Below are 13,085 nucleotides of genomic sequence, written 5' to 3'. Positions count from 1 at the left end.
GTTTGGATTTTCTTTCTATATAATTAATTAATAATATAACCACTCTTACAAAATTTCGAATCAAATACACTAATAATTTGCTTATAAAAAATTTATATTTTTTGCTTATTTTGTACCATTTGAAAATATTTTAACGATATTTTTGCAGCTAACTTTTTAACGTTAACGTTAAATAACTTAAAAATATCACATAAGGATATAAATTTGTTAGTATAAAACGCAAAAATGAATTATGAACTCAGTTCACAATGGGCGCAAGAAAACATGGGTTCTCAATAAAAAACTTGGAAACTAGTATGAGATCATTATAAATGTAAGCTTTTAGCTATCACATCAGAAACATATTAAAACATCAAGGAGAAGGTTTTTTAAGTTGTTTTTACATCTATGACTAGATAGTACAAGATCTTCAACAAAATAACTTGTGTGAAGTGAAGTGAAGTGAAGTGAAGTAAATACACATCCATGTTTAGGAAAGAGAAAGACACTAAATAATAAAGCACAGGATCAATAACTATATCGAAATCCCATGAAGAAAATATAGATCTTTATGTAACAAAAAATAAAATAATCTACATGACTACATCTCTTAAGCAACATATAGTGGAAAATATAGTTCTTGCTTTCCCAGAAGAATTGATTTAAGAGACTAGGGGAAGGCTATTAGAATTGAAACAAAATTAAGAACATTTGGACATTTTCTTTTCAAAGAGGACGTTTCATTACATTTTGATATAGACAAAACACGAAATGCCCAGTAAAAACGAATATATACAAGTCATTCAATATTTCATACATATATTTCTTATGCACACCGCCTGTCACTTACTTTGGTGAAGAGTTCGAACCAAAAGAGTGTCTGGCTCAGTTCTCATTCTCTTTTTACTTGTAAGTGAACTCAACGGAAGCTGATCCATATATTATATAATGAACCAGAAGAAGAACTGCAACTGTTACTGGCAGTATCACAATCTGAGCCATCCAAGACGTCATTGTTCCTACCGACATCACTTATAGAAGCACTTGGACGCTGCTTTCGCTTGACAGCACCTGAAGAACTCGGAATCTCATTATCCGCCATAACCTTCAGCTTAGTGTCTTTCCTCTGCAATGTTCGCTGTGACACTCATCTTCATCACTGTCTATGTAGTTCACAGCTGCTGTCCCCAAACTTCCCTTTGCTGGAAACAAAGTGATATATGTTAGAGTGCCATGATATTACATTTGCCAACAGAATATGCAAGCTATGAAAATGAAAAGAAATACTCTGAAGCCAAATTGTTAATTTATTATTACAGAATTCATGAAGATCTAGCATCTAGTTAATTTGGTAATTGAGCACATTTAGTTCCACTTTCCACCATAGTTAGACATACATATGAGAATAGGCATTTCTTTAACATAACGAAAGTACTTAAGGCAACATGACTCAAATAAAACAGAAACCAGTTACATGTTTCATATCCTCTGCTCAATTCGGTTATGGCTTATTGTTCATTATCCCTATGTGATACCAGTTCTAACACAAAATGGATTGATCTACTAATGAGATTAATGCTACATTGATCACCGACAAAAACTCTGCTTTAAACGAAATTCACAAAATCTAAGTGGCCAACCAGAAAATATTGTTGCTTGTAATTTCATAATCACAGTAAATGAACTTCCAAAAAGATTTAAACTGAATGCAGATGTTAATGCCATGGAATAGAAGGCAATGCCATATCTAATTCAAGTAAATGTGAATATCATGCACTCAATAACATGCCTAACAGAAAATGCAGTATACAGCAAAAATGGTTACAAAGGTCTAACCCAGCTGAAGACACCAGCATAAGCTTACCTCCAAAACAAAAATGCAAACTTAGATTCTCATCTAATATCAAAAGAGTTACAAAACGATTGGTCAACTAATTATAATAGAAAAATGACTAAGAAAGGCTCTGCTAGGGTTTCTAAGCAAGAAGAAGACTTAGTGCAGCGTAGTACTAAAAAGGTGAAAACGCGTGCCAGTGTTGATCTTAATCAACCAAGCGAGGACATGGAAGTTACTGGTCCTTGTGATGGAAATAAGTCGGGAGCTTCCAAAATCTCGTATAAGGATACGCTCCTCACCGTGGCGGGCTCTATCATTGAGGATGAGCATGTTGACATGGAAGAGGTTAATGAAGACATACCGGATCCAGAGAATAGATGGTACCAAGATGCGGATAAAGACACCCATGAAGAGGAACCGTTCAATCCTTGTCCCACCATTCCTATTTCGAAGGAAGAGTTTGACGAGTGGTGTAAACCATGGAGATCCGCACTCTATGTCAAGCTTTTGGGCAAAAGAGTTGGCTTAGGATTTATGGAACAACGTTTAAAGAGAGATTGGGGTAAGAAAGGCTCTATTAATGTTATTGATATGGATCGTAATTATTTTTTAGTTCACTTTGCAGATGCAGAAGACTACTCTCATGCTTTAATGGAAGGACCTTGGATGATTGCCGGACACTATCTCATTGTGCAAAGATGGCGACCTTTTTTCTTGGAATCTAAGAAAGCAGTGAAAAAAATTGCTGCCTGGATTCGGATACCAAACCTCCCTATTGAGCTCTATAACCATAAATTTCTATGGAGAGTTAGGTCTACTATTGGTCACATGCTCAAAATTGACCGGTCAACCTCAATCCATTCTAGAGGACGCTTTGTTAGAATTTGTATCGAAATTGATCTTGCCAAAAAATTGTCCCTAGGATCTCGGTTCTTAGATCAGAACTCTATATTGAATATGAAGGACTGCACCAAATTTGCTTCTCCTGCGGCAAGTATGGTCACAGGTCTGATTTATGCACTGATGAACCGGTGGGTAAGACGGCGGGCCATGAAGCTAGCGCGGAAGGGAACACTATGGTTTTCGAAGATCCACCATCTGTCGAGACTGAGAACCAAAATGGAAAGAATCAAGATCCTAGCGGTGGTAATCAAGGGAATCAAATTTCCCCTGATTTTGGGCCATGGATGTTAGTTAAACGTAACTTTAGGCGGAAAAAGGGCATGAATAATCAAGGAAAGATTGGAGGCATGATTGGTCAAGATCTACCTAATAATCAGGAAAGAGAATATGAGGATGATATGCCCACCAATGCTAATGGCTCACGTTTTATTACTTTGAATGAGGAAGGAATAAATTCTTCGGCTAAGAATTCCATGCAAGAGGAAGCCATTATAGCTTCAAGTGGCCCCGAGGCCTCAAAGGCCTTGATAGTGAATAATAAGAGTCAAATCATTCAAAAAAAGTCTTACGGGTTGGTGCAGGTAAAAATTCACAGTGGTAAAATGGGCCCCTTTAATAAAGTTGGGCCACAAGGATCTGAAAAAGGGTTAAAGCCTAATCCTAAAATAGTCATCAAGAATCCTTCCTCCTCTCCTGAAGCTTCCAAGAGCATTGTCACCGTGTCTCCTACGAAGAAGTCTCGTGAAACTAATGATATGGAAGGGGTAGTGATGGAGTATATGCGAAAACTTCAAAGAGAGCAGAATGAGGCTTTTGTTGCTATGAAGCAAGTTGCTACAGGTCATGAAGGTTCTGTGGTAAGGAATAATTCTCTACTGATGAATGCAAGCTCCTCTGACTCTCATATGGATATAGAGGCTGTGCGGAGTCCAGGAAAAGATCTCGATAGGCCCCCAGATGAGAGTATGATTGATTCTGGTGGTAAAAAAAATCAAAGAGAGGGATTTATCCCTTGGTAGCAGAATGGCAAGTCAGGGTCTCATACCCAGGTGTAACGTTGTCGCTGGTGACTCCCCTATCCTTTTTTGCTTGTTATAATGAATGTTATCTGTTGGAATTGTCGGAGTGCCGGTAGTAAATTTTTCCACTCTCTTATTAGAGACCTCAGAAAAGAATATAGTGCTAATTTCATTATTCTGTTAGAGCCTCAGATAAGTAGGTCGCGTGGCGTTTGGATTAGGAATAATATAGGGTTCGGTAGCTCTTTCATTGTTGAAGCTAATGGCAGATCTGGTGGGATCTGGTGCCTCTGGGACTCTGGTACTTGAAAGATTGATGTCCTGGATCATAATAGCCAGATGGTGCATCTCAAGGTTGTTGGTGGTGACTCGACCCCCTGGCTCCTATCTGCGGTGTATGGTAGCCCCATCGCGTTAACAGAAGAATCCTTTGGAGTAATTTGCGATCCTTGGCGAGTAATATTACCATTCCTTGGTGTCTTCTAGGTGATTTCAATGCTACGCTCCACGATTATGAACGAAGGGGAGGCTCTACTAATGTTGTTCATAGTGCTTGTCCTGATTTCCAGAGTTGTATCTCAGACTGTAGGCTTATTGATCTGAGTTTTGTGGGTTGGCCATTTACTTGGAGAAGAGGTAACATTGTTGAGAGATTGGATAGAGGGTTGAGCAATTTGGAGTGGCAATTATCGTTCCCTGAGGGCACCCTGAGGCATTTGCCCAATTTTAATTCTGATCACTCTCCTATTTGTCTGCAACTACACACTGCTTCCTTTCAAAATAGGAATCGGAGGCCTTTTCGGTTTGTTGTGGCTTGGCTGGCGCATCCGGATTTTTCAAATTTGGTTTCTAATTCCTGGGATGTCTCTTCTTCTTGGAACAGTGTTGTTGTCAGCTTTAAAAATTCTTTAAAAGATTGGAATAAAAATATTTTTGGGGATATTTTCAAGAGAAAAAGAACTCTCTTGAGAAGGCTTCAAGGTATTGCCTCCAGTTTGGCTACTAGTGTTAATCGTAATTATTTTCTGGAAAACCTTCAGAATCAGCTTTGGGAAGAATATGAGGAGGTTCTGACTCATGAAGAATTACTTTGGTTTCAAAAATCAAGATGTAAGTGGATTGAATTTGGTGACCGAAACACAAAATTTTTTCATGGCTCAACTATGGTTAGGAGAAGAAGGAATAAAGTAACTTCCCTCATTGATGATTTTGGTAATTTGATCACTAAGCCAAAGTTATTAGAAGACTTAGCTAAGAATTTTTTTGTGGATCTTTATAAGGACTTCTTGCCTGATGTTCCCTTTGTTCTCAGTAATTCATTCCCTAACGTTAGTAGTGAAGAGCTCAACCAGATCGGCAGCATGGTTTCTAATATGGAGATTAAGGAAGTTATTTTTAATATGGGAAGTTTTAAAGTACCGGGAAGAGATGGCCTCCAAGTTGTTTTCTATCAAAGTCAATGGGATCGTGTTGGAACTGATCTGTGCTCCTTGGTGCAACAAATTTTTGTGGAGCCAGAGAAAGTTGGGGAAATTAATGAAACCCTTATCACCCTTATTCCTAAATCTGACCCGGTTACCAGCTTCAGGCAAATGCGCCCCATCAGTCTTTGTAATGTCACTTATAAAGTGGTTACCAAGATTATTGCTAATCGACTGCGGAAGCTCATGAACAATATTGTGCAGCCCACCCAATGTAGTTTTGTTCTAGGTAGACAAAGCTCTGACAATATTATTATTGTTCAGGAGGTGATTCATTCAATGAGAAATAAAAAAGGTTCGAGAGGGTGGATGGCTATCAAAATTGATTTGGAGAAGGCTTATGATAGGCTCAAGTGGAGTTTTGTTGAAGAAACGCTCAAGGATATTGGTTTCCCTTCTCAGATGGTTAATCTTATTCTTCATTGCATTTCTACAGCCAGAATGAGAGTTTTATGGAACGGTGAAGAACTTGATGAATTTACTCCTTCTAGAGGCATTCGTCAAGGAGACCCCATCCCCCCTTATATATTTGTCCTCTGTATAGAAAGGCTCTCTCAGCTCATTAATGCGGCAGTTGATCATGGCTTCTGGAAACATATTCGCCTTAAAAGGGATGGGCCTGCCTTATCTCATTTGTGTTTTGCGGATGATCTCATTCTTTTCTCAGAAGCTAGACTTGAACAAGCTGAGATTATTAACAAGTGCTTGGCAGCCTTTTGTGATAGTTCTGGTCAGAGAGTTAGCCAGGAAAAAACTAGAGTTTTCTTCTCAAAAAATGTGGGTAACAATGTGCGCGCCGAAATCAGTAGTGCTCTGCACTTCTCCAAGACGGATGTTCTCGGTAAATACTTGGGGGTTCCTCTCCTACATTCCAAATTTTCGAAGCATACTTTCAACGATATCATTAACAAGTTGAATGCGAGATTAAATTCTTCGAAGGCCTCATCCTTATCCTTAGCTGGCAGAGCGACTCTGGTGAAATCTGTTCTTTCTTCTTTACCTACTTATACTATGCAAACTGCTTTGTCTCTACTTTATCGTAAATGCAGGAGTTTTCTTTGGGGGTGAAACTAACAGCTCCAGAAGGATTCACCTTCTAAGCTGGGATAAAGTTTGTAAGCCTAAAAAGTCAGGAGGGTTAGGTATTCGCCACGCCAGCACTATGAACCACGTGTTCATGGTAAAAGCGGGTTGGGGCCTAGTAGAAAGGAGGGATTCTTTTTGGGCGAAGGTGGTTCGCTCAAAATACAACGGAGGGAATGACATTATTCCAAGAGTGGAAAGGAAGAGACAAGAATCAAATTTTTGGAAAGGCATTTGCAGAGTTTGGCCTGAAGTTCAACAAAACCACATCTGGAGAATTGGAGATGGATCCAAAATTAATTTTTGGAACCATAATTGGGTCCCTGAGTTAGGGCCGTTGGTGCAACATGCTAATCAGGTTAGTTTTAATATTGATGAGTTTAGTTTTCTTACGGACTTTCTTTTGGTCATAGGGAACTGGGACGTGGGGAAGCTGGAGACTTGGCTGGCCGAGGATGTTATTAAAAAGATAGTGGCTATTGCACCCCTTCACCTTGGAAACAAAGTGATCATATTGCTTGGAACCTTTCCTCAGATGGAGCCTTCAACCTGAAGAAGACATACCAGAAGCTCAACGGAGACTCTTCTAGTCAGAATGATAGGTTGTTCAGCCCGATCTGATCTTGGAAAGGACCTGAAAGGATCCGGTCTTTTATGTGGCTGACCTATCACGGTGCTATCTTGACAAATTTGGAAAGTGTAAACCCCGCTAAAATCGGTAAATTATTAGTTAGTAAATTGAATTTTAATTAGGAAAGTTAAAAATACAAAACTAATATCAAAATAGGATAGAGCTCATCGAAACGAGAATTTTGATACCAATTTCGATAATTTGGCCCAAAATCAGACCGGAAGGGCCGAACCGGTTGAACCGGGGCCCAAACCGGACCCATGGGTTCAACCGGGCCCCTAACATAAATGAAGCAGCAGCTTCATCTTCTCCATTTCACCACAGCAACGAAAAACACAGCAAGGGGGAGAAGAGAAGAAACCTAACCCTCACCATTCCTTCCAACTACCATAACTTCCTCATCCGGGCTCCGATTGCCGCACCGTTCGCGGCCACGCGCTCAGCGCGTCGAGCTCTACCTTTCTATCCAAACAATTTCTCTGGTAAGCCTTCTATTGAGTTCAGAATCTCTATCCCTCTTTCTTTGGTAAACTTGAAAACCTATAGTGAATCTTGTCTAATTTTTGTGTTCTAGGTTCAAGTTAGCTTCCGGAACTTTTGGGCTCAAGCTATTGAGCATATGGGTATGGTAAGAACACCCTAACCCTAGCTCAATCTTGTTTTTGGTAATAGAGAACTGAATTGGAACATATATATGTGTATTAGGTGTAGTTTAAGAGGGTGTTTATGCATTGAACTTGAATTTGGATTACTTGGAACTTTGTTGGTGACAAGGCTTGCTTTGGGGCTATTTGATTGAGCTTCGAGGGGCTGTGATTTTATGTTGAGAAGCTGCCTTGGGTGAATTAAGTGATCGGCCAAGGTATGGTTTAAGTTTCGCACGTTTAATATTTACGGTGTTGTGAAAACTTAGGTTAGAGGAACCATAGAATAAGTTGGATTGTTTGTTGTATTTAATGATTAGCCTTGTAATGTTGTTAGAATAGATTTGCTAGTGAATTTATATATTAGAATTATGAGGTGTGAATGCTATTAATGGTGTGCTCTTATATTTATTTATGATAGATTAGAATTGGTGTTTGTTAATAAGGATGTAGAGTTGTGTTGTGGTGGTATTGTATATACTGTAACTAATTATGTAATGATCGGAATTACATGAGACCAAGTTTGGGCTAAACTTGGGAATATAAGGAACTAAACTGGAAATTTTGGGACCTTTTTGTTAAATATACAATTTATGGCAAATTTTTAAAGTTAGGTTGTTAAATCTGTCCAGCAGCAGAAAAGATCAAACAGGCAGCAACTTGTTTGTCTTGCTGCGACTTTTACGAGTTGAGTTTTGGAGCGAAACCAATTTTGTTATAAAATTTGATTAACTTGCTTTATTTCTCTAAAATTTCAGAATTTTAAGAGTTGAGGATTGGGAGCTGTGAATTTTTGAATATTGGTGGTCAAAACTAAAAAGAAACAGATTTCAGCAAGCTATGCATCAACTTCCAATGCTTGTAACTCTTAGAATTAAATAGAAATTGGGTTGCAACCAAGACACACTTGTTTTTGGATGAGCTAGGGGTTCTCAAATCAAAATTTAGCTTAATTGGAGTTTTGTAATAAAAGTTATTCCAATTGAAAGGTACTAAGCTTGTTGGTTTTTAAAACAGATTTTGTCTCATTTTTACTTAACTTCCAGGTAATGTAACTTTTTCATTAAAAATGGTATTGACTCAGAACCAATTGAGAAAGAAACCTGGATGAGTAAATTTTAACTATATTAATTTTCAAAGTCATTGGATTTAACTTGGATTTTATATTGAATTTTGAATATCACATGCTGCTGCTGTTTTTCTGGTTTTATGCACTGCAGAGCAGTCACGGTTTTTCCTTTATTCCTGAGGCTAAAAAAATCAGAAAATTATGATATTTTGTTTGTTAGAAAGCTTATTTCAATATGAACGCCTGGACATAAAGTTTGTGCAATTCCGAGTTCATTTGCTATATTAGAAACAGAAAAGAAAATAAAGTGTCGAGGATGTCTTAGTGATAGTCATGAGTTCGAGAAGTTAAAGTTCAATCCTCGTGTGATGTGATTGATTTAATGTTAGAGTTGGGTTGATTTTAAGATTATTCGATATTAAGAAGGATGAGAAGAGTTTGATAAAAAGTTTGGTCAGGACCCGGAAAGGGTAATCAAGTTGAATTATAAGGGAGTGACGATGAAAAATGTGAAAGGGAGGTTGTTAATAAAAGGAGTTAATATGCCATGGCTTGATGAATGATTAAATAATGATTATGACTATGAAATGGCTTATGAATAATGCTATCTGAGATACGAGTTCCCTGGGTAAGAGCCGTGGCTCGCCATCACGTGTTCCAGGTTGAATCTCGATACTCTGTTGACCCTACGTCGTAAGGGTGACCGGGCACGTATAAATTCCCGGGTATGGATAGCCCCCATTGAGTGATTTTATGAAATATGAATGTGAACTCTATGCATAGACTCTTGGGGATGCGCGACGGGGGACAGTCTAAGGTTTTCGGACTTGTCGGGTTGGCTGGATAACCGACAGATGGGCCCCATCAGCCATAAGACAGGCATGCATCATATGCATTTGTTTGTATTGATTGCTATGCATTTTTTTGGGTATGCCTAATTGATATATATTACCTGCTATTTGTTATACTTGCTATTTGTACTATTTGATCATTACTTGTGCGTGAACTTGTTTGGTTGCTTGTTTCTGTTGCATTCTGAATGATGAAAGGATGGAGGAAACGGAGGAAATGGTTTGGTGTTAGGTTAAGCTTGAACTTGAGTAAGTTAGGCAGATTTAGAATACCTACCCCTGTTTATGGCTTCTGTTTAGTACTTAAGTTGGATAATTGAATAACGGAGTTCTAGGATTGCCTATGGCATTCTCAGGACCGTATTTCTTATGCGCGTGGCACTTTTACCATGCTGAGAACCTCCGGTTCTCATTCCATATTGTATTGTTGTTTTTCAGATGCAGGTCGAGAGGCTCCTCGCTAGACGTCTGGATCTTGGGAAGCGAAGTAGTCCTTGGGTGTATTTTGGTTTTTGGTTGTATATATGTATATATTTGTTTAGCTTACTCTCCAAGTAACTTGTGTATGCTGCTCCTCTTAGAGGATTAGGGAGAGATAGGAGTTTACTTTGATGTTTTGGTGTATTTTGGGGATACTTAAGTATGTTTATATGTATATATATATATCCTCCGGCCAGCCTTAGCTTCGCAGGCTGAGTCAGGGGCTAGTTATGCTGTTACCTTGGCTTTCCTTTATCCTTCTGCTTATCTTTATCATGTTCCTATTAGGTCTCTTAGCATGCAAGTAATCCTATTCCTTGAGCGTTGCGCTTTTTATTTTGCGATTTTGTTTACCCGTTTTGTTTCAAGGCTCCTAGTATATTATTTCTTTCAGTATTATATGTATATCTTTACTGTTTAGAGGTCTGTTATACCACACTACCTCTGTTCTACGACTTAAGCGTAAAACACTGTGTAGTAGGGTGTTACAGAAAGAACCCGATGTCACCTTTCCAATACTGCAACCTGTCCGCGTTGCAACACTTGTGACGAATCCATCATTCATGTCCTCCACGATTGTCAGTTTGCTAGGAGAATCTGGGTTCCCCTTTTACGTAACATTGGTCTTGTGAGTTTCTTCAATCTGAACCTTTACGACTGGTTGATGCTAAATCTTACCTGGAAAGGAGATTGTCCTTGTCTCTTTGGAGTTACTATCTCCTCCCTATGGTATTTTCGTAATAAGTTTGTTTTTGATAATGATAATACCCCAGCCTCTGTGCGGCTGGTTCAAGTGAGGGTACATCATAGTGAGTTCAATAAACTTATCAATAAGCTTCAACATTCACAATCTAATGCTCCAAAAGAAAGCAAATTGGTTCGCTGGTTTCCTCCTATAGAGGGCGGTCTCAAGCTCAATGTGGACGGTTCATTTGTTTCTCACTCAAATGGTGCTGCTTGTGGTGGTGCTATTAGAAACCATCTTGGTCACTTTTTGAAGGAGTTCACTTGCAATTTGGGGAGCTGCTCTATAATGCAAGCAGAGCTCTGGGGTATTATTCATGGCTTACAAGTTACGACTGCTAATAATATCACGAACATCATTGTGGAGTCAAATTCTATCTCGGCTTTAAACTTCATCAAGAAAGGGTGTCCTGATTCCCATCCTTGTGCTCCTCTGGTTGCTGATATCTGCATGTTAGCATGTCGTATTCCTAATATTCAATGGTCCCATACTCTTCGCGAAGCAAATTTTGTAGCGGATCATCTTGCCAAGAAAGGACATGAGTTGCCTTTTGGTGTCCACCTCTTTGATGCTGCTCCTCCTGACATCCTCCATTTGTTGGCACATGATTGTTCGGGTATTTCTTTTGTAAGGGGTTATAGTTAGTTTTGGGTCCTCGACCCTCTTGTTCATAAAAAATCTAATATCAAAAGAACCATGATGCAAATAATTAACTAGACTCTCCTTCCTTAATATCTAAACCTTCCCTTTACTTTCCCTTCTTTGAATTATCTCAATTACAGGGTTAAGTTACAACATGAAATTCCCAAAATACAAAAGAAAAAACAATCATCAATTGATATAGCTCTATGTTTCATATTGACAAAATGAATCACCAAAAACGTCATTGTTTTACTTTTTACAAAACAAATCACAGTCATGACCTAAACCTCACACAAAAAATTAGTATCGCTATATGAACACTCAATTTTGACCCTCGGATTTTATACCCTACAAGGTTCTCAACTTTCTTTAGTAAAATTTTCCACCATTTTTTTCAAGGAAAAAAAAAAGATGAAACAAAAAAGGATATACAAATAGATTCTTCCTATAAATTATACCAAACACTATCCACAAAGCTTTGCAAATTACATGCATTCCATCAAGTTCTACCAATTCAGTAAATTTCCAATTAAAATCAAGATTATATATCCAATTACCTGAAGCAGCAGTAACACCAGCACCATCTTTGCTTGGTATGATTAGTGTAGCCGAATCCCTTGAAGAAAGACCAACATTTTCATTCCTTTCCAAAGCATCTTTCTCAACACCCGTTTTATTCTCTTCACTGTTGCTCCCATTACCGTCATCGCCAACAATACCACCACTTCCATCATCATCCAAAGATATTTGCTTCTCATCCTCTGTAGTCTCTCTCTCCAACCTCGAAACCCTCTCACTCAATTCAATGAACTTCCTCTTCCAATACTCAACCGATGCCTCATCGGCACCATGTCTCTACTCCTCCCTCAACCCATCAATCCCACCCTTAGCATCATCCCGTTTCTTCTTCTCCTCCAATAACCCACACTTTTCATCTTCCAATTCGATGTTCCTGTTCTTAAGATCATCAACAACACATCTTTGATCATCCCATTTCTTCTTCTCTCCCAAGAGCTCAGACTTTTCAAATTCCAACTGCATGTTCCTATCCCTAAGAGACTCACTCACACCCTTCTCTTTTTCCAATTGGTTCTCCATCTCAAAACAATGCATCGCTCGAATCAGAATCAACATTCTCCTCCTTCTTAACCTCAACGAAGACCTTTGATCCTCCATTTCTGAACTCCTTGAGCTGCGATTGGAGGTTCAACTTATCCAAGCTGTGGATACTGTCTTTCACTTTGAGGGAGGCGATTTCCTGATCCTTCTCTTGAATTGCCGCGACGAGGCGTGATTCCCTCTCAAGCAAGGCACGTTCGACTCGGTCAAATCACGAGTGAGGAAGGTGGCTCGCAACTCGGACACGAAGCTGGGGAATGGGGATGGTAGTTTCATTTTGGCTGGTGTGAGCAGCCGAAGTCCTAATATGTTTTATGTGTATGTTGTTTGATAAATAAAAATCTCATTCTTTGTACGTGTTCGATGTGCAGGTCGATACAAAATTTAGTTTTTTTAAAACTTTTCATCTCAAACTCTTCTTTTAGAGTTTTTATAATGATTGGAATCTCTTCAAGAGTTCCAATAATATTTAAAGAGTTAAGTATGATTTTGGTTTTTAATGTAGAGGTCGAAAATTTGTTTTGTCCCAAAATTTTTTTTCAAACAAAATCGTCCTCAAAGTTCATGCTTGTTTTAAAATAGTTCGACGGACAATTCGTTAC

The 13,085-nt window shown here is 38.6% G+C and overlaps 1 long non-coding RNA gene across 2 annotated transcripts; it reads left to right on the top strand.

Annotated features, from left to right (window-relative positions):
• On the top strand, nucleotides 7,140–10,268 carry LOC107643265. Of its 2 annotated transcripts, XR_001620804.2 has the most exons (4): nucleotides 7,142–7,415; nucleotides 7,508–7,561; nucleotides 7,639–7,795; nucleotides 9,936–10,268. It is a non-coding gene; the product is annotated as an uncharacterized LOC107643265 (long non-coding RNA). The 2 variants fall into 2 exon arrangements; XR_002362601.1 differs by having other exon boundaries at nucleotides 7,140–7,415; nucleotides 7,508–7,795.

The sequence above is a fragment of the Arachis ipaensis genome, chromosome B05, assembly GCF_000816755.2.
Source record: "Arachis ipaensis cultivar K30076 chromosome B05, Araip1.1, whole genome shotgun sequence".
NCBI classification, from domain to species: Eukaryota; Viridiplantae; Streptophyta; class Magnoliopsida; order Fabales; family Fabaceae; genus Arachis; species Arachis ipaensis.
The sequence above is the reverse complement of the archived record's forward strand: the minus strand, read 5'-3'. Positions and strand labels throughout refer to the sequence as shown.